Below are 5,560 nucleotides of genomic sequence, written 5' to 3' on the forward strand. Positions count from 1 at the left end.
GTAGGGAAGTGGGGGGCGCTATGGGGGACTTTTGGGATAGCATTGGAAATGTAATTGAGGAAAATATGTAATAAAAATATTAAAAATTAAAAAAAAAGAGTTGCATCATGATACCTCTTGGCTCAAAGGATAAGCCTATTATTAAAAACTACCCATGGCTTGAAGTGAACATAAATGGATTCTCATTGTATAAAACCCAACAAAGCTTTCTGGATACTGTTGTCTCACACGGCTGTACCTGCAAATGATCATGATCATGGTTTCTCTGGTGGCGATTCCCCTCAAAGTGCTTCTTATACACGTAAGCCAATGTACACACACACACACTCACACACCACTCTACCTATTGAACCATTATGCATTTTTAAAACACGTGCAGGCTATTTTGTATTTCTCTTAATGTACTAGGATACTCCCACTCATTTTGGAAAACATTTCATAACATTGCATGGCACAAATTCAGCTTAATGACGGACACCCCGATTAGTGGATACTTTGGTTATTTCCAGTCTATGATGGCTTCAGATCTGGGGCTTCTCTCCACGGAGCTGGAACTTCTTCCAGGGGATTTATTCTCTCAGATTAGGGGCTCCTTCTTGCAAGCTCATTCTGAAGTAGACAAAAGCTGGATATAAAATTAAGATATAATGAAGACCAGATAGGGTTCTGGGAATTCCAGATAATGTAACACGACTCCTTCAAGTCCCTAGAGACCTAGAACCAGACTCTGAAGAGGTGGATTGGGACAAGACGCTGGAGAGAGAAGGGAATGGAGCAGGGTGTGGGCGCCGAGGAAGAGGAGTCTTTTGGGTTCAAACTCTTGAGATTCCATTTGCTAATTTATCCTAAGACCACAGAAATAAATGATCCCTCCTGCTCTGTCCAGATGTTACTTTCTTGGTTTCTGGCTTTGCCTCTACAGCTCTTACCACATCAAGAAGAGGGTTAGCAATAAAGAAATTTCTCACTGGCTGAAATCCCCTCTGTTGAATTTTCCTGCACCATCTCAGTCAGGAAGCTAGGTCTGGGAAGCATGAATTGTTAGGTTGGATCATATGAAAGTGACATATCTGTAGATAGAATCTGGTTAAATACCTCCAATCTCATGTGGTTCTACTAAGTCAAGTTTCAAAGCAATAAAAAAAAAATTATCTTTGAAGTGACTGGGTTGGTGTGTTTCTTAAAATTCCAGAATTGAAATTTGAATACAGGCAAATTGCTATATCAGCTAAGGTTGAAACCTGGGTTTATAGAGGTGGGGGTGAGAGGATACTTCACACACACACACACACACACACACACACACACACACACACACACACACGGGATTCTGCTGGTTTCCATCCTTCACTCATGACAGCCATCACTAATCCATTGAAACACTCACCCCACTGACTCAGCCACAAAAGTAGAACTTCTCAACACATTACTGTGAATGGTTGTTACCTGAAGATAGAGCCAGGAGGAATGATGGTGTCTAGAGCCATCTTCCTTGCAGTGGTTCTCAACCTGTGGGTCACAACCCCATTGCGAGTGTGTGTGCATGTGTGTGTGTGTGTGTGTGTGTGTGTGTGTGACATATTGGATATCCACATTACAGTTTCTAACAGAAGGGAAATTACAGTTATGAAGTAGTAGTGGTTGGGGATCATCACAACATGAGGGACTATATTAAGGCTTGTGCCATTAGAAAGGTTGAGAACCACTGGTCCTGGAGAGTTCAGTAGTTATGGTCCGATTTGTGTTTGGTTCACAGTTCTCAGTTCTTTTGAGCCAGTGCTGGTTTTAGACTAAGTTTGGAATTGGAGAAAACTCTTTGACTTTTGCTCAGAGTCCAGGTCAGTTTCAAGGCGAAGAATGGCTACTGGTTGGAATTGGATTAGGGGTAGTCTGTTAGTTCATAGTGTTAGGCCAGATTCAGAGCTGAGGTTCAGATCCATGGTGTTCCAGGTCTTTAAGTTGGGTGTCTTAAGAGAGTTCAGTATGCAGCCCTTGTAGCTGCTACCCCACCTGATATCTGATGTAGTAGCAATGATCGAAAAACAGTTGTGTACCAATATTGCCTATGGAGTACATGTGAGCAGGTAAGTAATGGTGAATTTAGCAATTCTGAGATACATTTTCAGCACTGGGAAAGAACAATGTCAATAGTACCACAGGTTGTTTTTGCTGTTGTTGTTTGGTTTTTTTTTTAATTTTTTATTTTTGAGATGAAATTTATGTGAAGTATTTAGCCTATGTTGACCGTGGGGTACTCAGTCAGCATAAAGTCTTTTACTTTGTGTAAACTGCCATCCTGTGGCTCAGTAGAACTGATGACAGTGGGAGGAATAATCTATTAAATGTCTGCTCTGAGAGAAGCATGATTTTAAGACTCTGACCATATAGTAATTCAGTATTACTCAGAGTTATCCAGTGCAGAACTATTGTTATAGTTATTTTGGAGGTGAGGAGACAGACTTACAGACATGAAGATGCTGGCTTACATAGTAGTTGTTACTGCTCTCAAGGTTACCCTGGATCAGGCTCCACTTCCCTGCTGGTAGTCTGTGACCAGATGCTTGATGAGCCTAGGATCTTGATTGGCAGATCCTGAGGAGGGAAGAGAGGCAGGGATAGCCCAGAATGGAAGAGATCTCCAGAAAAGTCTTTTGGGAGACAGGTTCATGGAGACAACTTGTTTAATGGGGAGTGGGTGCCACAAAGGATACTTAAGCTTTTGGTGGGTGGTTAGGGGCTTTTGAGGTGAATGTATAGGGCCAGGGCACCGGGGGTATCTCATTTGCATAAGAAGGAATTCCAAGTGCTGCCAGATATGACCTTGTAAGAGGAGGGAACATTTAACTTGGCTACCTGGATACATGACCATCTCTGGGGGGTGGGGGGGGCAAAGGTAGAGATGCAGGGCTATGTGCCATGGGAGCACATAGGGGGAGCAATCCTATTCCTGCCAATATCAGGATGCTCTGGGCATCCTACACACACACACACACACACACACACACACACACACACACACTCACACATGTCAATAGATAATACCACCCCCCACCCCAGATCAAATCTAGGGATTTGTAAATGCTACATAACACTTGAACACCAAGTTCTATTAAAATGTTTTAATTTTAACACACAGTTTTGCTACAACAGCCTTTGCTCTATGATACTTCTGTGTCAGTCCTCTAGGTAGTTGGGATTACAAGCCTGCATCACCAGTTCTAGTTCATGCTTTTGAAACCAATACTTATTTAACATATGGTTTGGTCACTATACTCTTTGTAAAGCCCACTGTCTATATTCCCATTTCACAATCTGTAATGTTGCAATGTTTCTCCTCTTCTAGCTCTGTGTACAACTGCATTGTAAGCATCTTGAAACTGTGCTTCATAAATTTTTAATCTCCATGCTTTTAACACACCTACCTAGGTGTCTTAATTGCAGAAAGGCAGAAAGAAAGATATCGAATAAACATATTCTACATTGTAATTAGAATTTCATCATCAAACTGATAAAACTGTGCTGTCTTAGCCCACTTTCTAAGCTATAGCAGGACACTCAAGGCTTCATAATTTATCAAAAAAGGTTTGTTCTGGACCAGAACAAGATCATGTGGCTATCTATTTATCTATCTATCTATCTATCTATCTATCTATCTATCTATCTATCTATCTATCTATCTATCTCTTGTTAGCTTCGGGTAAGGGTCTCTTGGTGGAAAAGTAGAAAAGAAGCAGATGTCAGCAAAAGAGGAGGAGGAGAAAAGAGTGGGACCACCTACCTTGGAGGTAACTAATCTTGACTCAAAATGAAATTAATTTACATGAGAAAGACATTAATCTCCTCTTGAGGTCTGATCCTCATGACTCAATGACCTCTTAAAGCTTCCACCATCACTCAGTGTTGGGGGATATCTCACCATCCCTTGTGGTAGGAAAAGAAATCCTTTAACCCCAGCCCTTGGGAGGTTGGTGTAGGTAGATCTCTGTGAGTTTAATGCCATCTTATCTGTCTGCCTATCTGCCTGTCTGTCTGCCTGTCTACCTACCTACCTACCTACCTACCTACCTACCTACCTACCTACCTACTTATCTGGTGAGTTCCAGAACACTTAGGGCTACATAGTGAGACACAGACTCAAACAAACAAACAATCAAGCAAGCAAGCAAACAAACAAACAAACAAACAGCAGATTTGTGATGAGGGAGTGTAGGTGAATCAGGAAGGAGTTAGGAAGAGGGTTTGGGAGGTGAATTGGCTCAAAATACATTGTACATAGGAAGTTATCAAAAATGAATAGAAATATATCATGTTAAGATACCAGAATGGACACAGATGAGAGCCAGGGGAATGAACTAAATCAAGGAAAGACAAAGAATGGTGTAAGGATCCACAATTTGCAAAGAATGATACCCCAGACTTCAATAGTATGCAACAGCAAAGAACATTTATTCTTCAGAGAACCTGCATGCAGGGGTCCATCACACATTAGGATGGAAGACAGAGGTGTGCAGGGTCAATTTAAAGAGTGTTAGTGTAGGAGTGGGTGACTTTTATGTTTCTTTTGCTTGATTGGTTGGCTCTATCTCCAAGGGTATGGGTGACTTTGTAATTGGTTAAGAGTCTAGGGGACTTAGGGGACTTTTGTTGATTAACTATACTTGGCTCAAGCTAGGGGTGGAGCAACTTCTACAGCTCCTAATTGGCTCCCCATGAGGTTGGCTCAGGCTAGATGGCAGGACAGCTTCCTGATTGGCTGCCTGTGAGGGGTGCTTTTTTTCTAGAATTAACTTGCTTTGGACTTTTCCAGTTCTAGGAAACAGAAACTTAGTCTCCCAAACTGCCAGTTTGCAGCCTGTTGAGTCAGCCTTGCTCTGGTTAACACAATCCTCTCATGGAAACTATGGAAATGTATAGAAGTCATCTGAAACAGAATTAATGTACATGCTCAATTAAATTCTACAAGCTGAGAAGAGAAAATGGAACAGAATACTAGAATCATCATTCAAGGAGCTCAGTTGCCAAGATTTTCTAAATTTGAAAGACACAAACCTAGATAATGAACCCAAAAGTTGAACCAAAGTGAGGTCCATCTGGTTCATCACAGTAAAACTGTTGAACGTCAAATTGGCAGAGAAAATTTTGTAAAGCACCTAAAGGTAGCAGTGCTCTGCCTTTCATGGTGCAGAAAGAGCACTTGGAGATATCTTTCTAACAGAAATTATGTAAAACAGAACATGACGTGACAATAATTTAAGTGTTATTAAGAAGAACAGCAACCAACTTAGAATTGTTTGCCCTCCAAATCCTCTTTAAAAGTCGAGGTGAAATAAATACATCTCAAGGAAACAAAATAAAATAATTTGTGTCCTGGACTTTCAGAAAGGAAAATGGTAGAGGAAGTGGACAATGATCCCAGATGAAAATGTGGGAACGGTGAGTAGTGCAGAGGCACAGCTAAAGGTGCACAGGTAATCCAAAGCAAGGGTCGTGACATGGTGACAGGAAAACAGGTGAAATAAAACTAAAGCAAAATCTTCAGGGGTTCTCTTGATAGCTTGGA

Source organism: Mus caroli, chromosome 2, assembly GCF_900094665.2.
Source record: "Mus caroli chromosome 2, CAROLI_EIJ_v1.1, whole genome shotgun sequence".
NCBI classification, from domain to species: domain Eukaryota; kingdom Metazoa; phylum Chordata; class Mammalia; order Rodentia; family Muridae; genus Mus; species Mus caroli.